Source organism: Struthio camelus, chromosome 2, assembly GCF_040807025.1.
Source record: "Struthio camelus isolate bStrCam1 chromosome 2, bStrCam1.hap1, whole genome shotgun sequence".
Taxonomy (NCBI): Eukaryota; Metazoa; Chordata; class Aves; order Struthioniformes; family Struthionidae; genus Struthio; species Struthio camelus.
The window spans coordinates 106,516,783-106,539,913 of record NC_090943.1 but is presented as its reverse complement, the minus strand read 5'-3'; the positions used below and the strand labels follow the sequence as shown (position 1 = coordinate 106,539,913).

At 37.0% G+C, this 23,131-nt stretch overlaps 1 protein-coding gene across 6 annotated transcripts in view; it reads right to left on the bottom strand.

The window, feature by feature from the left end:
* The window catches only part of MBP (myelin basic protein), a 125,904-nt gene that overhangs the window by 99,508 nt on the left and 3,265 nt on the right, over window positions 1-23,131 (bottom strand). Inside the window, exon 1 of one of the 6 annotated variants that reach the window (XM_068932023.1) lies at window positions 14,064-14,133. The exons of 3 other annotated variants lie outside the window; for them this stretch is intronic. The gene's annotated coding sequence lies outside the window, so the exon portion shown is untranslated. Of the gene's footprint in view, window positions 1-95; window positions 114-6,908; window positions 7,010-14,063; window positions 14,134-23,131 lie in introns of those variants that run through there. 2 more of the 6 variants (XM_068932024.1, XM_068932025.1) reach the window with 2 other exon arrangements.

The window sequence follows — 23,131 nt, the reverse complement described above, 5'->3', positions numbered from 1 at the left end:
CAGAGACCTTTGCACAACCCTCTCACTATCAGACAGTTAAGTTATTTCGTTAGGCACAATCATAAGCAAAGATTTGGGAGAAAAGGACAACAGACCTTTACTCTTGTAGAAAATGCGTGAACTCTAGCCTGTTCACTAGCTACACTCAGTGGAAAACAGGTACACGGGTGGATTTGTGGACCAAAGGATACTCCTAAGGATAGAAACTTCGGTTACTTACGATCTTCCATCACAGAAATGTGTGCCTTATCAAAAGCAACCCTATCATGTCTCTGAACTGAACTTTTGGAGAGACTAATAGAGCTATTTAATTTTTCCTCAGATTACAAAGTTTCAAAGGAATGAGGTGCTACAGCATCCAATCTACCATTCACTGAACTCCATTCACTCTAAAATTGACTGACATATGCCATTGTATCTGTTAATTCCCCACTGATATGCACTTCTGATGTCTCACAAAGGAAAAATGAAAAACCATTCATTAAGCTTACAGAAGGCAGTGTTAATTAGCAAATTGGAATAACAGATTTCTTTAAACAGGGCTAGCCATCCTATAAAAGATTAGAAAAAGAAAATATACATATTCTTTAAAATTGTTAACCATCAGAAAGAATCAGCACAAACAATTCATGTTTTCCTGAAACTATGAAAATTATCATGAAAGATACAAATAAATGCACATATACTGCATTTCAGAGCTGAACTAGCTCAAACTGGCCTTTCCTCTACAAAGAGATGCATGGCAGCTCAGCTCTGACATTGTCTACTTGGCAACATAAACAAAATATCAAATGCAATACAAAGCTATAGGAAACATCCAGATAGGAATCTAAGGACATCATGTTCCAAGTGTCCCTTTTCCAGTCATATACAGAAACAAGAACTAGCAAAACTTAAACTACCATATACATTTAAGAAAACAGACTATGGAGCTAATACAACACTTGCAAACTAATACTCTCATCACTGCCCTGCCTCACCTCTCTCTCCTCGGTTTCTTCAGAGTAAAGCTTTGGGAACAACCACTATGTTCCCATGAAATACTGAGAAACACCGAGCATGGCAGAATCCCAATTCTGCATTACCAGTGGAAAAAGATATCAAAGACAATGATTTTGTACCACAATGTGAAACTACCCCAGATAAATGTTTAAAATTACCTGTTAGCCAGTGAAAACAAAAACAATAAACAAAACACTTCCGTTATGTCACAACCTAGACAGCTGCAAATGATAAGGCTGATTTTCTTTTCAAATATCTGCACAAACAAAGCAAAGCAACAACAACAAAAAAAAACCGCATAAAATGGCACATTGAAAGCCAGCTAAGGCTAATAAAATACATATGGAATACAATTTAAAAAAAAAATGCTTGGAGAAAGGAAAAGAGGAAAACCACAACATTGTTCAGAAGTTTAGGAGTATGGTCAGTTCACCCACATACAGGCTGAGTATTAGGTTTTTCTATACGAACAGACTAAAAAGCTGAAAACTAACGGTATTTGATTAAGCCCATAAATCTGCACTCCTGTTTCCTTTATTGTTTTGAATGTGTCATAGGGACAGCATATGGTCAAAATTCACACGATCTACCCTTCTTATTCTCACATAGCATCTAGAAACTAAACACTAATACAACCAGATTTTACTTCATCTTTTCCATGCATAAATGAATGCAGATGTTTAAACACAAGATGATAAATTTGCTGTAGGTGCTCGCTACAAATTCCTCGCATAGAGTTAAAGCTACTTTTCACCAAAGGGACAAAAGCAACAATCCAGTTGCTTCTAGAAGCTATGGAATTCTTCATGCTACGTCTTAAATGGAAAAAAACTTTAAGTTAACTCTTTAGATGAAAACACTTTCAAGAAATCAGAAGTGACATAAAAGTAGAAATTCAGAGTGCAAAGTATTCTGCAGATATCTGACATATGCATACACAGGGCATATAAACATTAAAATAATTCAGAGCAACAGACAGGAAGTCCTAATTTTTCTCTTTACACTTATGCAGAAGTCCTCCTTACTTGATTAAAAACAGAGAACACGGGTCATTTTCACTTCAGGAGGCAAGTACCAGCTGCTGCTAAGACTTAAAAACTGATTATAATGCTTACTGTTCTAAGACGACCACACTCTGCACAGTTCATACATGTTCTTATCGGTATGCAGTGAGTTGAGTCACTTCAGTAGGATTACTCATTGCATAATCTTTGTAGGAACACACAGCCAACTATTTAAAAAATCTGACAGGGAAGATTTGTATTTTCTTTTTAGTACCTTCATAACATATAGGTTGCCAGGCTAAGAAGCTATGTCTATATTCAAGAAGCTGCTTCTAGCAGTCATTAACAAACGTCATTCAGCTGACCAATATTCTTGTTTGCATAGGAATCCATACATGCTTTAGCACAGATAAACCGCCACAAAAACAGTCATGAAGCTCCAAAATAATGAGGAAACAAAACTATTCTGGAAGTACTGTAGAACTGCAGCACCCTTCACTGAATCGGACATGAATCACATTTAACAATAAGATTCCAAAACAGGCCTGAGCATGAGGTCAATCTTATGACCGCACCAACAGTGTTTGTCCTAAACCTTCCTGATGAAACTCAAAAGGCTTCATATTTCCTGTGAGATAAAAGATTCAACATGTGAGCTTAAGTCACAAAGTAGATCTGCAATGATCCCAATACCACACTAGTTTGCCTGTAAAATTCCCTGTCAAACCTGCTGCTTTCAGCACAGTGAAACTGTCCTACAGGCACAGGAAATGACAATCCCAGTGAATAAGCTGATTTAATAGCACTGAAGGCCCAGCTGAAAATGCTTCTGCAACCCAGCAACCCTTTTGCAGGAACTTAACGAATCACACCACCAAGGTGTACATAGCCACTGCGAAACTCTGCCAGCAGCTACTCCAGTCTCAGCACTATTCCGCAACAGAGCAACAAGCTGAATCATCTTGGCTGCCAAAACCTTGGCACTGCCCAAGCAAACACTGACACAGAAATAACCCAAGCTATCCTACACAGTTTTAAGGGATTCCAGAGCAGCCCAGGGATTCTACCTGGGGAAATAAAGTGTCCTCTCCAATCAACTTATTTGCCTTACAGAGTCAGTCTAACAAGTAACCTGATGGAAGCTAGGCCAAGCTCTCTTTTCCACTCTCCTCACGAAAGCCATATTCCAAACAACAAGGGAGGAAGGGAGGCGGGGACAGCCCCCCCCCCAACACACAGTCACCTACCCAAGGAGAGAAACCTTTCCCTGTTATCTGATCAAAAAAAAAAAAAAAAACAAAAAAACCACCTCAATTCTCTCTAACTGAACAGCTGACTAAAAACAGGAGGCTGTAAACATATGTGAACTTTTTATCCCATTGCAGTCCAGCTGTTGAAATTAAATGGATATTTGTAGTTAAAAAAGAGGATCGAATCATCTCCCCCTCCCCTCCCCACGCAATCCTGTAAAAAGGTTTACATTATGATTTAAAAGCTAATTAGAAGCCTTAATGAAAGGCGGAAAATTGTTACTTTAAAGTTTTTGAACATAGCAAGAAAGGTAATGGTATTACTTTTTTCAGGTTATGCAGTTTTTACTGCAAAATGGAATTTTCTTACTCCCTGAACGGACCCTGAGAAAAGCTTAATACTAGGAATCCTCAGACACTAAACAGTGTCTGTTTTCCTCCTATAGTATCTAATAGAATATAGAAAAATTATGATGTTCTAAATACAAACAATAAATTTCAACCCAGGAGCTAGTTTACAGTGAGAACTAATTCAGGAATTATAAGAGGCCAATATACCTAGAGAACCTTTACTGAACATTAATGGTTACCTAGTTTTAAAATTCATAACCTACTAAGCCTAAATCACAGGATGCTGCAAATGGATTGTTAAGTATTATCCTCAGAGAGCAATTTAGTTATGTAAAAGAAGAGTTCGATCCTACCTCCTCCCACACACTTAAGTGCCTGAGTCAACAGAACTACTCATAATAAAGGTATGCAAGTACTTACATATTTACAAGTATCAGATCACAATTATTACCTGGTCTAGGAATATGGGTTCAGCACAGACTGATGTTGGTGACTAATGGTGTGGAGCTACAATGCTAGATACACTTACCAAGTGCTTATGGCCTTCTTCATGGGAAGAGTTGCCACAGAAAATAAAAACATTTGAGGAACTTACTTAAAACTTTTCCTGCTAAATGAATGAATACTTTTTTCCAAATAAAAATTATATTTGTTACTATATCCTGATTACATCAGTTAACACAAAAAGAGTTAAATTACCTTTAAGAAATGCGCAAATTCGGTTTAATTTTTGGCAGCCTTCTAACAGTGGCTCCCAATTACAAACTTACCCAGCAAAGTGACTTACAAAGAAAATTTTTTTCCAGCCTCAGGTCCAGGTGATATAGCTTCCTGGGAAACAAGCTGAAATATTTCCTAGCACTGGCTGGCACCTAGCTGGAAACGCCCGAGTGTTTTTTAAGCTTTCTAGCGATACGCATCTTTGGAAGGAAAGCTTGCACTTCAGCCTTCTTTCATAACCGATCAAGACACTGGGCACATGTAAACTGTTTATTCAGAATTCCCTCCTTGTAGTAATTTGCTACCGTAACGTATCAAAGAAGAATCTTTGGATGGATCAGGTGAGTGACCTGCCACTAATTCCACCAGTAGCCACAGTCAGATACTGCAGTGACAGATGCAATCAGCCACGTAATAAAGGTAACCTGCCTCATGGGTAAATTCCTCCCTAGGAATCCTGCCCTCCTAATTAAACTGTTAAATTATTTATTAAAATAATGCTGAAACTTCTAAGGCATTTAAAGCATTATAATTTAATCTAAATTTAATTTTTTATTACCATGAAAGTGTGTAATATTTGGTAGATCACACCATATTTTGCTTTTGCCTTACACAACAGTATTTCTCTGAGCAACCCTTTCTAAAATAAAAACACGTTATTCCAGATATAACACATTATATGTCAGTCATGTGCACAACATGTCAGGCATGTGCCAAGACTTCAGCGGCAACTATAATTTTTTAATTGGAAAAGCCACCAGGAGTTCACTACTGATACATGCATTTAGTTATGCTTATACAGTGCCTTCCGTAATAGAAACTTGCCCTTCTTGGGCTATCTAGATATTACAATAATTTTCATGTTTACAGACAACTGCTTGTTCCTTAGCTCTAGTAAAGCAAGGAACCGATACGTAAAATACTACCCTTCAAAGAGATGGCTGCAGATCTGAAATGCTCTTTATACAAGAAGTAGAGAGGTATCTGTACTCCCTAGTGCTTGCTCAGTAGTTTAGTTACATCTCATGTCTCATCGCAAAGGATACCAAAAATCATTCATCAATCAGCATAACTTCATTCAAACATTATGACACAGCAGAAAGGCTATACCACTAGGGTAGATGATATGCTGGCAAAGACCACTGTTGCAAGCTATTTCTTCAAAGTGTCATGGGTTAGCCACAGCAGACAGGACCCAAGAATTTTTTTTAACATCTTTTCCAACTGCTTTGTTCACTTTTTTCCTGTCTATCTGTCTCCAACAAGAAAGATATCACTTTTTTTTTTTTTTTTAAAGATTGTAATTTTCAGGGATCTCACCACAGTACAGCTAAGAACAGTCCGAACTTGATTACAGATAATAATCTATAACAAAAAATTAAAATGAAACAGTGAAAACATACACATCCTGTAACTTAGACTTCTCTTGCTTTTCTCTTCTTTCTGCAATCCACTCCACTCCCTTTTCTGAAACACTGTCAGCCTCATCCTCCTCATTAGGAAAAAAAAAAGAAATGATCTTAACAATAAGTCTTTCAACAGAGCTTTTCTGCTTCCCTTCTTGAACAGATAAATATCCTTTTAATGTACTTTAGCACACACTGATATCCATGTGTTACTCCCTGATACAAACACGAATCTTGAACAATTATGATCAGATTGTATTAACCACATGGTCACTGTTTGTCTTCAAAACATCAAGATTCATGGAGTACTATGTGACAATCTGGAGGGTCAGAAAGAATTATCTCTACTTTAAGAGCGAGGACAATACATTTGACAGGGAAGCTAGCAATCGTTCCCAGAGCTCCAGGGTAACATGGGGTGACCCCTGCACACCTGAGCCCCACCACCACACCATCCCACCTTCCAGTCATACTGCCAATGACTGTGTCCTCCTTTGTGCCACAGCAGCTACACCTCAGATGCTTGATAAGAAGAGAGTTTCCCTGTACGTCCCTCCCCTGCGCCCTCAGTGAGGCACTTGAACCTCACGAACCAGGGCAGAGAGGACCACGTAGCCTAATACACACATCATTTTAGCCTGTTCCAAAATGAAATGTTACACATCATAACCGCCTCCTGTAAATTATAAAATTATATAGTAGACTAAGACTGTCACCTTCCACCACCATTGTGCCTGAAATACCCTCTCTCCTTCCAGATTATACCTCTGCAGAGGTGCGCTTCACCTCTTAGCTTCAGTAAGTCATAACTAAAAGGCATAAACTCGTCATAAATGCTAAAATATAAAAAATAAACAAACAAAAAAAAACAGAACACAGGAATACATAATGTAAATGTAACATTAATCAGGAAAAAGAAAGAAGGAACTGAATTTCATTCTTTTTAACTCATGAAGAATTTCAGGCCAAAGTAATAATTTTCCAGTACTGCACGGTAAAAGGCAGAGAGCAATGACGAAACCAGACAGACAAGCACCATTATTTGTTACTTAGACACTTTGAGTTTTTCAGATTAAGGTCCTCCGAGATCAAAGGATACCTACCCAGCATCTATTTTCACATAACAGTGAACAAGATACTATGAAAACAAGAACAAGATATATTTGAAGACTCACATTTTTTTTCTGTTCTCCAATCTGAGAAAAATAAGAAGTCCTCTCCAAATGGTGAACGGTATATCCTCCCGTTCTAAGTGAGGAAGGTCACCTAAGGCTTCCTAAGGAAGGCAGCCACTTTGATGATCAGCATTTCATTAACACACTGCAGTGACTGATGACAAAACACCCACCTGCAGTTCTAAATGCACATGAATCAAAGGCACCGTACGCTGGCTCTTATCTTTTCTGGCTCTTATCTTTTCGTATTCAACGGACTGACAGATGGGACACAAAGATGATTCACCCTCTCCAGACACCGTTAACTTTGCTGTGACAAAACATTTAACCCTACCTCCTTCTCATGTAAATAGCTCACCTCCCCCAAAAGAACAAAACAAAAAACCTCCTCTCTTTCTGCCCCACCTTTCTCTCTGTTCTGACTTCATATGTAGTCCATCCATAATGTAAACTTATCAACCAAGAGGTGGGTTTTCTACAAATGCTCCTCTATTATATTTGGCATAAAAATAGCTATCACAAAAGGCTCTGACTTTTCACCATACTCCAAGTTGACTCTCTAGTCTAAATCTACTGCTGTAAAGCCAGGTCTCTTCCTGCTCATAAATCCACTGCCAAGGACGCACAAAATCCAGTTTTTCTTCTTCTAACAAGAACTGCATCCTTAACAATATGCTCATAGTCCTCACTCCATATGTTATGCTCTTCCCCTCTTTTTGCCTTCTCTTTTTTTAGCCCGATTGCCTGAGCATTCAGGCATGAAATTATGCTCTGAAAACAATTTCTTTTTAAGCGACTTTACGGAAGCTTAGTCCTCACATTTTTTAGCCTGTGAATGTGCTTAACACATGTAACAAGGTAGTAAAAAAAAAAAAATCATTTTACTTTCTAACAGGTTACTGTTATTATCTTGCAGCCTATTAGCACACACACAAACAAGACTCTCCAGCTTGAAAAGGTTTGCTACGTATGTTGCGAGCGACAGGTACCTCATAAAGTTTAAGTAAGGACTTGCAAATTCCTCTACTTCTAAATCAATAAACTAATTTGAGAACACAGTGGCTTCAAAGCTGGAGGGAAGCAATTTTTTTTGAGCTCGTGAATACCAGCCTGGCAACGCAGATATTATTACAACAGCTTGGGATTTTCTCCCTTAATGGTATAGGTAGCCTACATTCCCTTCTGAACAGAGAAGCAGAAAATACTTATTGTTAAGGTCAACTGTAAATGGGAAAGGCAATAATATATCTGCAAAATAAACAAATTTATCTCCTTTTCAAAGGGAATTTTAGTCTAGGTATATTGACCTCGATTTGTTTAGGTGTGAGGCTCAGCAGGTTACAGCCACTATGCTATGAGTTGTCACATTTTGGAATTTTAAATTAATGAGTAACAGCAGCAATTGTGCTACTGAAATCTGCATGAGAAACCACTTAAGTCTTTATATCACCCTGCTACAATTTTTGTAATTGCGGGCTTCTTCTAATGTGCTTTAACTTTAGTGCATCGCCCAGTTTTATTTAAATCTTAATTCCATGTACTACTGTAGCTTTCCCAATCTTTATACAGACTTTGTAAAAAAACAATATAGAAACACTCATTACTAAATAACTACTGAAGAGAACAATGACAGCCCCAGGAAAAAAATTTCTATTTAAACATGAGAATGTACAAAATGTACAAAAGTCAGAATTAATTCCTTTCCTTCCATTAAAAAGAAAATTGGAGCAATTATTTCATGTTAAAAGCAAGACAAAGGACCGTGTCAGGTCAAAAACTAGTTTCTTCAGGATAGTCTTCCAAAGTAGTTCAGCATTCATGTCATAGCTGTATTTTATTCAGTGGACCAAAATAAACAAACAAAAAAATCCCAACAAATATTGCAATGTGACACAGTAACAGGGTAAATTCAAAAGAGTAAGAAAAACAAGATGAGCAGCTTATTTGCTTTCAAAGCTGAACACTAAAATACACCTCAAAGCCTATTCTGCCTTTCCCATTATATTATTAAAGTTAAGGAATCTTAAAAGATAGTATTCACTGCACTTGTCACAAGAATATTTTCTTCTTGATCAAGTTACGCTTCTGAGCTGTGGGGACATAAGTGAATGCTGTTAAAATAAAATGTATCAAGTATAATCATTAAAATTGTGATAGTTCCCACAGCCCTCAACCAAAAGAAGGTCTTATTAGGCCAGACAAGATGCAAAGATAGTGAGGATGCAAGAGATAAGTTAAGGCCAATATGCAAAAAATTACTTACAGCCTACTGGAGAAGCTTAGGTAGATAGTAGAAATTTAAATCCAAAGTTGTAATTCTGCAAACCCTTCTCAGCTACCATCTAATTTTGGGGTTTGTAATCGCAACAGAAACCTCCTTTCTTATTTTAAGAGTTCTTTAAGGACTTCAAGTTCTGCCATCAGTCACACAAAATAGTACTCCAGTCCTAAGTACTCCATGGTTAAGCAGCTTCACACCATTTTACACCAAAACCTCATCAAAATACAATAGTGAGGTATTTATCTGCCGTTCCAGGTCTTATTTCAGTAGACTTTCTCAGAGACATAAAATGCTAACTATCAGGCTCAGGCTTATCACAAGACAAAGTGGAAAGAACGGTAATTTTTTTTTTTTTTTTTTAAAACAGACGTAGTGGGTGGTCACTCATGCCATTAAATAATAAGCTTGTGATTAGCATACTCACACAGGATGTGGGAAACCAGGGATCATTTTAGAAGGTATTGAGGGGAAAGATCAGTCTGAGTGGATCACAGGGTAACTCATATATGAGTCATCAACATGATCTGGCAAAGAAAAAGACAAGACAAATACAGACCTACATTGTATCAAGAGAGTTTATTTCCTATGTCGTATCACGAGAGATTATTTCCAGTCAAGATAGGGAAGAATTAACGTCATCATACAAGCCACTGATATAACCTCAAATGAATACTGCATGCAATTCTGGACAGCCACATTTAACTACATGAATTTTTTACTAGAACAGATGTGAGGGTGATGAGAGGAATAAGAGCCTATTATTCAAGGGTAAGATTTAAAGGCCATGAAACGTGAATCCTAAGAAAAATAAAGCTAAATGACAATGCTGACAGAAGGAAAAAAAATATATACACTGCCCATGTATAAATCTCAACTGAGAGTCAGAATGCTTGTTCTGAACATCAGAACAAGTGTCTGCAAAAACTAGAGGAGAGTAGAAAACCTAATCGCTTTGAGATAGACATGAACCATGTGACCACTGTATTTAAGAGACTGCATGACCTCATTCTTGTCATAGCAGAAGAATGGATCAAAATGGCACAGGAGATTCCGACTGCCTAAGGATATTCAAATTCATATTTCTAGAAAGTATAGCTGGAACACGGTGGTGGTAGGGAAATGGAGGAAGTAGTACCTTTTGCTGATTCTATTTGCATACTGACAATAGACATTAAAAAACAAACAAACAAACAACAAATCCCCGAAGCCAGATAAACTGGGATTCCCTGTAAAGGGAGGGCAAAAGTGTGCACAATCTTTACCAAGTTGCGCTTTACTGGGGCACAGTAGGATACTGGACAATTAGACTTTGTTCCCCACTCAAGAGTTCATTTATAAACTCCTATTCAGTCATTATATCATACGATATACGATTCACACAAAATGATCCCTGCGCAGAGTGGGAACCAGAACTCACATCCTTCATCTCACCCACTGTGGCTGCTGTAACCACACAGCCAGGATCCTCTTTGTTTGCTTTTCTTAAGGCTCAAGGAAAATTGTCACTCCTACTGATCACAGGCACGACTCCACAAAGGAAGGGAACCAGCAATCTTGTCCTACAGCCTTTAACGTCACAGTACGCTGCTGGGAGTGGGAAATGAAGGTCTGAATCCCTTCAGAAGAGAGGAAACCAATCTCCATCCCAAACACGTCACTGCAGGGTCCAGGCTAGGCAGCTCTTCTGCAAGTTTGTCGGCATCGGCCTTCAGGAAGGGATTGCTGGAGACAGACTCTGGGAAGGGGAACAGCAGTGCAGCGCAGTGTTGCCCTCGATCCTGCCATGCTTCCTCCAGGGGTACTGACATCAAGGGTCCTGCCATTCAGCGTCTGGCTGACTTCAGTAATAATCCAAGGCATCTAATTCTCCTCAGGCATGAGATAGACTAGGTACTTTATAGGAGGCTCCAGAAGTCATTTTTAACCTGTGTCCCAAATCATTAACAAACCGACTGCTCTTTTTATAACATTCCTCTGAGACAATATTCCAAAATAAGCTTTTAAAATATCCTCTCCTCCTTCAGTAAACACTCCACCATGTGTTAGTAATAATGAGTAATGTGTACAGTCTATGAATGGCACTTACATATATCTCTGTGTGTGTTTGTATATAAACCATAGACTGTCCAGCCACAGACGTTTCAAACCTGTGTGCATCATACCACTGATTCATTCAATAAATGTGCCTTTCTTTTTAACAAAGTTAACTGCCCTTCAAAAAATGGATACTGAGGTGCTGGTTTGCCACATTTCTTACTTCCGCACCTCAAAAAACAACTCTACCTAATCTGTTAGTATTATACACCAAATTTTATTCATCTATCATGCTCTTGGGCAACAATGGTTCATAACACTACAAGTTCAGTCAATAACACAACAAATCATTTTCTAAAGTACAAATTACACGTTATTTGAATCAGAAACTGTCATTTAACACTTACATGAATTATCTACAAGTGAAACAATAGGTCTTTTACATAATGCAGCATCTTGCATAAAGCAGCTCATATTGAAATGATCAATCAGTTTTGCAAGCAATGATCAGTTGCAATGATCAATCAGTTTGCAAGCAATGAAATTATACTGATAGTGTTTAACTGTTTTTTTAATTACGTTTTGCTTTACTGGAAATCTGACTATCATAAGATAGTGGTTATGATTAGTTTGAGGAGATGTTGCAGCTGCAGCTGTGCACTCCCAAACACATTGGAGAAGATCTGTATACAGCACCAGTCCCTTCTTTATGCTAACACTTCCCAGCTGTGGTCCTTAATATTTAATCGGTAGTATTTTATAATCTTACAATAATTCTGGATGATGGAACTTGCCCTTACAATGCTAATGCCACTCTTTTAATCACTACCTTCTTTTGGAATATCTAACATGTTCAATGCACTTCTATTTATAGGTAAGTATCTATCAGTAAATCCACTCCTACTTTGGTATTTGAGCATCTGCCAAAATTAATGCCAATCACCAAATGAAAATATATCACTACTAGAAGAAAAAAAAAAAAAAAAAAGCTTTCCCCATTTTTGATCTTGAAGCACATAATATTCACTCAAAAATACTCCAAATCAAAACATGTCCCCACCCCCAAACCACAAGCTTCATATTATCTGGTAAGGATGTTTAAAAACCGTAAGCTAAAAGCACTGCAAACTTTGTAGGTTTCTAAAGTTAAGCAATGTGGGCAGCAGTAACCACTACAACTGCTTTTTAACATTGCTGCATATGAATATTTCACCACTCTGGATACATTAAAGTCCACTTATATTCACTCTTAAATTCAATTAGTAATGCACATAAATTTTACTTATTTTGGCAACTGTATCACATGAATAGCCAGTTTGGGCTAAATGTCTACAGCACTTAAAATGACATTACATCACTTCTCCACTAGAATAGAGAAGTTTTGCAGATCATACCATACATGCTCTCTTAAAGGTCACATGTGGAAAATATATAAGCAGATAATAATACAGCCAGAGGCATAGCTAGGCCAGGCTAAGTAGGACTGGGATTTGCACAGGTTAGTACCAGACTGGTATCACATACTCATAATTATTAGGGCACTTAATAATTTTCGTATCAAGTATTACTCATTTAGAGTCATAACATTCTGGCAATATCTTGTTCCTCACTTGTTTACTCTTTGCACACTACAGCCCAACCATATCCAAAACACAATCCAAGATACATCTTTTGTCCCAACTGAGAATTTTCTCATGCCTGTTTTTCCCTCCAACCTTTTATTATAAAGATGGTATTGCAAGCAGAAGTAATTTTCTTTTGCTGGCCATAAACATCCTATATATGCCGTATGGTAATGCTACTCTGCATTCTGTTCCATCTGGACTTCAATTTCTTGCTTTAGCTTCCTCTGAAGGTCATTTTTATTTTCTACGTCTCATGTAAATTGATACTACTTTTGTGAGGCTGCAAAACTCACATGCCTATCTCAGGTTCTTTATTACGAATTTCTGTCAGCACATCAGTCAGAAGAATTTCTTTGACGATGCACTAGACCTGTTCTTTACGACAAAAGTTGAAGTAAGATAATTTATTTTAAGTGTACCCTCCAGGTTTATTTAATGATAGCTTAATCTTTGGGAACTCGAGCGATACCAGACCTTATAAAAATTGATATTCCATGTATATCAGACTTAGTTCACAGAACATTACTGTAAAAATACTGCAAATCTCTTAAAAGTGACAACTTACGTTTCAATAAAGATTCAAATCTGTGCAATAACTTTGAAGCACAGGGTTCCCAACCATATACAAATAAGAATAATTTCAAACATTTCTGAAATGCATCAAACTTTAAACATGGCAAATACTTAAAACGCTTGAAACAGTAAATAATAGGCTACTTATTCAATTAACACTACAACTGGAATTCTTATACAAGGAGAACGGAATTGTAAGCAGAATTCAGCCAGCATACCCAAAGTTAACATTCTTCCCAAACAAACAAACAAAAATCCTTCACAAGATGATTCAATACCACAAAAAGACATGTGCAGAATAATCTTTTCATCTATTTAGAGCTAGTGTGACAGATATTGATGTCTTAAATTCTTCTTGCATATATACAGCATATTCAGTAAGACATATGAAAATGGATTTATCTTATCATAAACCCATTTGATCTTACTCACTTGGGTGGTCTTTTCTTACACAAGCAAACCCACTGAAGACTATTGCATTATTTTACATCATGAAGACACTGCAAAGACAGCTTTCATACTTGTGTGTGCCAGTATTATTGCTGTAATGCATGTGTGATTATGAAATTATTTAATTGCTCTTTCCCAAGCTCTGGTTATTTCTTTCAGGTTAAAGTACAGAATAGGCGGATTGTGAAATACCTTTAATCTATTTGGCCATCTTCAAATGTCATACTTGTATGTTAATCCTTTTTTCATAGAGTCTAGTTTATTCATCTAGGGTAAAAGGAAACACGAATTTACACTCTGCAAATAATTAAAGCATGAAAAACAGATTCCTATAAGAAACATATGCATTAGAGACAAAAGAACTTAGATGAAATTTACTGTAGAGGTTAGCAGTTACCTTTTAGCCTCTGACTTTTTCCCATATGCATTTTTCAGTCTTAGTTTTGAAAGCTTCAACATAAAATAAAATAAATGAATACACCAAGCTTTTGGGATACCTGTAGGAGTGAGTTAAAATACTAAAAATTATTTGCAGTCTATATTATTTTTTCTTAAACTGTTTGTCTTACTAAAATTAAACACTACTGGAACTTCATTAAAAATGTAAGTTAATTCCAACACATCATTTAAAATGAATTATGAAAGCTGTATTTCTGATTAATTCACTGCTGATAGGATTGTTAGTACAACATTTCTGAACTGCAAGATATAACTCTTACATTATAGTTCAGGTACTGATCCTGGAGAAATGTTTCATTAAACATATTTATAACTTGACTCTCACTAGGTTTTTCAAATCCTAAATAATAATGCAATCTATGTATAATACATAATAATATAATGTAATGTATAACCACGCACTGCAAGAAACTAAGGACAACTATTGTCATACAATGAAATTATTTTGATATATGATGAACTACACAGAATAGTCAATGTTCATCAATAACCAAAAGAAGATGGAGATTTAAAGGTCTGATTCAGTAAATTATGTGGTGCCACTGACAAGATCCAGGAAATATTAAATCCCCCAGTAAGTTATTGTGAATCTAGTGCTCAGCAGCATACAATCAGGTTAAGTTTGTTTGCTTCTTAGTAGATGCAAATTAAGTAAATCTCAGCTTTCCTGTGGGTCTTACTACATTGAGCTTTTTTTTTCCCCTCCAAGGATCAACTGACAAATTATAGTAATGGGAAAAGTCTCAAAATTATGACTAAATGAAAAAAAAAAAAATCCACAAGGCAGGGGAGAAAAGTCTTATATGTGTTTCAGTATACCTGAATGTAACAGAATACAAATAAAGACTTTCACATGCCTACTCACTGGCACCCATATATGCATTTATTTGTTTAACAAGGTATTAGCAGAATTATGGAACTAAATAACTCTTTTTCCATGAAAGACTATCCAATACAAAGCCAATTGGCTGTAAACAGATCACAATACAATAATCAAACCAATATAATTATCAAACTTACTGTAACTTCTGCTGCCACCTGCCTTTCTTGCAAAATCCTCAAATATATAGAGTGCACGAGTCATTCCAGCAGCAGCATCCTTTTTCCTAACAAACATCTTTCCTCAGGCCACATGAAGTCCCAACTCGTTCATTACCACATTCCCAAACTGCAGGTGACCCGTCTGTGACCAGCATGCACACAGTTACCTCCAGGAGGGCAACAATTAAGCATCCAGAAAAGATGAGCAGGAAAGGGGCTGTGCATGTCACCAAGTCCGAGATATCACTGGGAAAGAAAGCAACTCAGTCCAGCCTACTTCAATTGTTAGCTAGTCTGCTTCCATGGCATGTGCAAACACATGTATACCTGAATGTCGGTTTTGGGCACATGAAAGAGAAGCAGGTGATTGCGAAGAGACAGCATGGATTTACCAAGATTAAATTATGACTGACCAAAGTGATTGCCTTCTGTAATAAAATGACTGGATTTGTGGATGAGGGAAAAGCAGTGGATATCTACCTTAATTTTAACAAGGCTTTCAACAGTCTCCTATAGCACCTTTCTATCTAAGGTGATCTAGGTAACAGTCTAGGCGGCTGGACAACTGGACAGCTAAAAACAAACAAACAAACAAATCTCTGTCATTAGGCTCAACAGGTTAACGGTTTGCACTCTAGCCATAGGTTGGCTGCAAGCGGAGTAAATCAGGGATCTATCCTGTTTAATAACATTAACAGTGACCCGGAGGAGGGTACAGAAAGTACCATTAGCAAGTGTCCAGTCAACATCAAACTTGAGGTGTACCTGATATACCAAGGGGCAGGGTTGCTAGTCAGAAGGACTTAGATAGGCTTGAGGAATGACCTGACAGAAACCTCCTGAAATTCAACAAGGCCAAATGCAAAGTCCAACATTTTGGACAGACTAACGCCCTACCAGAGCACAGGTGGAGGACTGTCTGGCTGAGGAGCGGCTCTGCTGAAAAGGACCTGGAGGTCCTAGCAGACAGTAGGCTAGACAGGAGTCAGCAGTCCCTGCCCCCAGCAGCCAGTGAAGGCTAACAACATCCTGGGCTATATCAAGAGGAGCTTTTCAAGACTTCACTGAACAAAGCCCTAAGTAACCTGGTCTGCTTTGGGCAGGAGGACAGATTGGAGCCCTCTCAAGGCCCCTTCCAATCTCAGTGAGTCTATAAATCTATGTCGGAACTGTGTACGTATGCCACGCAGAGCACGCATAGTTACGCACAATGCTTCCAGAAAGACAACAGAAACTTCAGGCATACTCAATACATGCTGCACAAATAATCTACGTACATGCAGGTAAACTGCATACCTTCACCATTCTCTGAACTTCATGCACAACAGGAGAACTGCATATGCAAGTATGTATTTAGTTATGTGACTGAGGAAGGCCCCACAGAACATGTCCTTCAAAAGCCTCAATAATGCTGCTTGGCTCACTGAATCAGGAAGACTGAACAAACTTAACTACAATTAATCCAAAATTTACTTAGTAGCACTAAAGTTATAAAAAAATACACAGACACACAAACACACATACGCTCCCTCCAACCAAATGTTAATCATAAAGAGGAAAAGACTACAGGTACAGTGTCCCCTTTGCAGTTGATATAATAATCGCTAGTAGCAGAATATAAAATGGAGTTAAGACTACTGACTATGATGGTATTCAGTGTTGTGCCACACAACGCCATTAAGTCAAAAAGCATACTTTTGTTGTTGCTACATGCTATTTGTGGTAGGTATATTTTGACTTTCTCACCAAAGCCTTATAGCTGGACAAAACATTACTCACAAAGAGATGAAAGATAAAAAAACCTTACAATAAAAGACTAATTAAAAGTAACGGAAAATATTTTTCAACCTTTCTTACACTTTCTAGGGCACACGGAATTATGACTTGTGGTTACAAGTTCCAGCCTCTATGTGGAAGTGCTTTTGTTAATAAAGAAGGTTGAGGCATTCAGGTTTTAGAATAAAACAAATAAACAAACAAAAAACAATCCGACAGTGATATGAATTAAAAAGCTATTTTCACTGCATGAGGAGGAGAAGAGGAAAACATTTTGCAACCCACTCAAGTCAATCAAAATTTAAGACAAACTTTCAGTATTAATAGTCCTACATTTAGCTGAAAAGCACCTATTAAAATTCCCTTTAAAATTACAACAAAATCAACTTTCTGTGTGACCTTGTTATGTGTTCTATTCCATTGGACAAGATTACCTTCATGAAAAACAAAAACAAAGCTAACTTATTGCCTGCCCTCCAGGTGAACAGCGCTGAGTCAGACTAGGCTGATGAAAGCTATGCAGAAGCTTATACTTATCTCTCTTTTCCACAAACAAGTCAGGGCAAAGTAACTGCACAGATAAAAGATAGTAAAAATCTAAGTCAGGGAGTTTCTATTTGTAGAAACTATACATTTTAGTTAATAAGCCCCTTGATATAGCAACTACCACCACTTGGGAAAAGACACTAAAACATCCAACAAGAACCAAAATAGTAGATAATTATAATTGTTTTCCTCTAAGTCAGTTCCAATTACTTGAGCGTATATTTTAAGCCAGAAAATAACCATGAATAGAACATCACTGTTTGGTTTTCTTTCTCCTTTCAGAAAAATAAAAGGAGAATTAACACCAGGGCTAATTTCAGGAACGTGAAAAGGTCATCACTAATTTTGCTGATATATGAATCATTCCATGCAACTACAGTAATCAAAAAACTTCTATTTACACAATAACTCATCACTGTCTGTTGGTCTACCTTTCAGGTATATATTTTTTCCATTAAACTAAGCAACGTAGAGATGAAAACACCTGTAATCAAATTGCTAAGTAGAGTATTTTTCAGTGACCATTTCACTAAAGGTCCAGATAAAAATGGGCCTGTGTAATTTGATAGCGGATTTTAGTATTCTTTTAGGGGAGTCTGTTTTCTATTCCTATTTTAGTTCTCTAGAATGATCTGAACTGTCAAAATGCTATGAATACAGCACAATGACTATCTCAGGGTTAGAAAGTTTCATATTATAAGGATTATATCAATTTTTAAGGATAAGGATTTGAGGGACATGTCAATCTCCAAAATTACCACTTCATATTGTTTCATTAGTATCTTATCCCTTACCATAAATCTGTGGAAAGTATCGGTCTTATTTTTCTTGTTTTGGCTTCAGTCCTTGCCATTATAGCTTTCAGTATGATTGGTCCTTTCTAGACAAAAAGTTGTGTAGTTGTCCTTCATACAAAAAACAGGCAGATGGGTAAACCCATGATAATTCTTTCTGTACTGTTTTAACACTTAAAGGGACAGGTATCTGATTTTATTTTAACCACTGCAAGTTCTGCCTGTACTAGCTATTCAAATGATATTCCAACATTACTTTTCATCCTGAGCATTAACAGGATTCAAAAAGATAGTCCAATTAAGGACTAACTGAATTGTTTATGCTCCTAAGAAGAGAGTGATGTCAACATCTGGGAAATAACAATGATGAAGAAAGATGAGCGAAAAGTGTTGCAGTGCATTACATAAGACTGTAAAGCAAGATCTGCTTTGCTATTAACCATGAGATGTTGCTGACTGAACGGTAATCCCAGAAGCCAGTGAGTCTCTCCCGAGATCTATGCTGTTCAAGGAATTTGCCATGACCTTGTGAAACAAATACTTCCTGGAAGTGGGCACTATAGGAAGTCAATGGGAATTCTGAAAATATTAGTGAGAAGAAAATGGCTATGAGTTTTGGTATACTGACGACACTCAGCTTTACACACAGATTTTAAGGCAAGAGGGCAATAACAGCTCTCCACTGTAGTCTACGGAGCAGAGGCATTAAAAAAAAAAACTGGCCTTTATATCACTCAGGAGACTAACTCAGCCTATACAAAATCTGAGCAATGGGTGAAATTTGGCCTGCTGGAGTGGACAAGATGAGAGTGATATCGATAAGACTGTGGAAAAAAAAAATTTGAGGAGATGGTAAAAAACCTGGTATCCTCTGCTTACCACCTAAAGCACTCAACTAGCATTACAAACCTAAATTCATTACTTCAGCAGCAGATAAACAGGTGTGTTTGGAGTATCAGGCACCAGTGGAGGTCAAGACAACATTTAACTATCTGCATCTGATGAGGTAAGTATAAACTTCTGTTTTGGATGCCAGTCTTCCCATCAATGGCCATGCTGATAGCACTTTTTAAATTGAGATTACTTTCAAAGATCACCAAAACAGAAGCCATTCTACCTTACTTCAATATAGGAAGTCTAATATGTAGATCCCTTCCGTTCTTAATTTCCCCAACCTGTGAGGGAAATATTTAAATTTAAACGATCCCAGTGTTTAAATATTCAAGAAATGATATGCTAAGAATTAAAATAATACACTAAGAAATTTTGCAAGTGTTGTAGCCTTCGTTTATTTTGTTCCAAGAAACAACTTTCCTTCCAATGTGCAAAACAAATCTAGTATGGAGCAGTTGATAAATTGATCAAAACCAGTGGAAATTAAAAAAAGATAACAATAAACTATTGCACCTGCAGTCTGTGTATATTTCAAAAAAAGGGAAGCTCTCATTTGACAAATCTTTTCAGATTTATCACTCTGCTTCTCTCTTCCCTTTGAAAGACCTTATTAAAGCTTCAAGAAAAAACAATATTATCAATCGTGAAGTAAAGAGTTAGAAAACTGCAACTTTGCTACTGGGTTATTTCAAAAGCATTTCAAGAGAGAAGGAAAAATCTGGCTGGAAGTTTCCATGTTATTTCTTATTTTTCTCTCACTTGCCCTCTGCGTGGGCTTTCCTGGGACGTGTCCAAGATTTACAGCTATTCCAAGCAGCAAAGCTGGGATTTCACAGTTATTGCAACTGATGTAAGAAGTGTTACAGGAATGATCCCACTTTTTATTAACCAAAAACTTGTCCAGTTATTTTTCAACCAAGCATTTTTAAGAAGTGTAAAGCACTTTTCTGAGTATGAGAGACCCAGAAGGTTAAAGCCCAAATATGCTTGTCGGAAACTGTTTAAGCACCTGCATTTTAGAAGTTCTTTAGCCCTAAAAATATCTTCTCAATAGATTCTGGACTCTTTAAAGAAAATAGTAGGAGGTTGCATTTTGTTCTCTAGAGTAAAGTTGAGGCCAATATGACTCACTTTTCACAGTTTCAGTCCGCAAGAACTTCTCAAATAAGAAAATGAGGTATAGTAAATGGAAACGAGGGTCACTGGTATCTCCTGAACATCAGAAGAATTTCTTATTTTTAAATAACTCAAACTGTGGAAAACAGCTGGCAAAGCAAGAAAACATTGTTTTTTGGGGGTTTTTTTGGTTTTTTGTTTTTACGAGTCATGAGTACAATTTGTGGTTCAAAAAGTTAATGAAATTGCTGTACATTATCTACATAAGCAACATTAAAATTGATTATTACTATACCCAAAAGCCTACCTGACACAAATAGTTTAACCAGGCTTCTGTTTGATATTTGAATGGTGATTAGATGGTAGAAGAGAGGACTGTCTTTATTTGCAAAAAATACATACATGAAAATAACCAGAGAAATAAACAGAGAAAAAATGTAATGATACGAATGAGACGATTAAGTGAAAGAAAACCTGTAAGAATAAGTCTGACATATTTAGTATCCTTTATTTAGTGTCAATGAAAATGAAAGATTAGACACTTATCATTGTCTCACTGGGGGGGGAGAACTGCTAATAAAGTTTTATGCAAAGACGTGATTTACTCTGTGTACAGTTTAACTCTACAGTGCTTAGCACAACTAAGGACATTTCATTCAAATTCTCAGGTGGACAAAATCCTTAGAGACCTAGATTTTGATTGTGTCATTCATTGTTGACTGTATTAGCATTTATCACCATACTGTGCTTCTTTAATAAGCAAATGCTTCATGTGAGTTCTCTCTTCAGGGTAGGAACAATCTGCCTGCAGAATGATTAGCACAATGAGGCCCACAACTATGACCAAAGGCTACAATAATACAGCCATAATGTAATCTTCCCTGAAGTTAGCTACTGCCTTGGGCATCAGTAGCAATTGGATCAAGACTGTCAGAGACTAAATTGTTTATTTTATACTGAGTATCTAATTAGGTTCCAATTAAGCAGTTTATGCAGAAAGCCGGGTGCCCCAGAAAATGGGTATTCAATAATATAAATAATAATATGCAAATAAACTACTGGAATCTAGTGCTCTCTCTCTAAAGCTCCACTTGCACAAGTCATTTGAGCAGCTGAGCTCTTAAGCGTATACCCTTTTTCTGATTCTTCTCCCACTGGCTGTTACTTTTATTTTATACACAATATTTTAGGCTTCTTCAGAAGTGATAGTGTCCTGCTGTTTTTCCTCTTGGAAGCACCTAACAATTCTGGACAGCTACAATAGCCTTTTCCACTACCACTGCTTTCCTTCCTGATGCCGCTCTTTCAAATCTTCAACACAGTTATTTTAAAGTAACCAGACAAACTCTTGCTTTACAGAACAGCATCAGCTATCCGTATTCAAAACTGCATCTAAACACTTTAACTTTGACATAGCACTGTTGATCACTGGTGCCCTTTATTTTAGTAAGACCTTCACCACAGAAAACATGCATCACAGCTTCCATGTGACATCCTGCCTGAGAGAAAAATTATTCAGGTAATTAAACCCTGCAAGACCAGGCACTTCACCAATGAACCAGAAGATTGTACTACCCTTTAACCCATGACAGACTTTTAACTTTAAACCTGCATGTATGCAAGATCTGAATTTGAGGTTGCAAACTTTCAGACCTTCTCTGACATTAAACACTGGTGTGTTTTCGGTGCTATAGAAAAATAATACATTTCATCCATATTAGTCTTAAGTGTATTTTATTGACTGACAAAATTGTTATGTTCTCACCTAAATTAATCAATTTAGTTCTGGTAAGTACAAATTTGAATACATTTGCTCACGTTCTAATGTATGAGCACTCATCTATTTTCACAGCCCTTCCTTCTGGTAGATAAGATGTTAACAGAAAATGGGTAGCAGATGATTCTAAACATTTATAATTCTGCTATTTATGCTGAGAAGAAGCATGAGATGTGGATATCAGTCTAATTTGCATTCTCTCAACAATTTATAATGAAAGAGTTTCTTTAATTATAACTATCATGTAGCAGAGTAATTAGAGCCTAAACTATAATGGTACATATTATTTGATGGAACAAATAACTGGAGCGGCTATTTCAACCGTATGAATATCTTACATAGACTACTGAACCAAAACATCACCAAAAAAAAAAAAAAAAAAACAGGGAATTTGTGCATACCCAGTGGTATTGAGACTGAAGCCTCTATTTTACAAATTTTGTGTTTCTCCAAGCAACATCAAAAGAGAAGATCCACTGGCATTCCCCTGGGACAATTCACTCCCTTGGCTGATCCTGCCTTTACCTTTCCATGTACACTCATTTGTAGCCCAGCACATCACTAACACTGATCACCTCAAACTCTCAGAATTGGAAAAAAAATAGAAGCATGCTCTAATTCTGCCACTGATTCATGGGGTGACCACAGTCAAGTCTTGGTTGTTGCCATATCTTGAAAACAAATACACTGCTTCTCTACTTCTGCACGATAACTTGAATCTTGAATCTACAATTTTTTGTAACTCAGACAAGCATGCCCTTAAAGAAGATGAAAAACTTCAGTTGACTAGAAACCAAAGCATTGTATGGTAGCAGAGCTTTTGAGAAAAATGCAATGCAAGAACAATTTTGTTATGA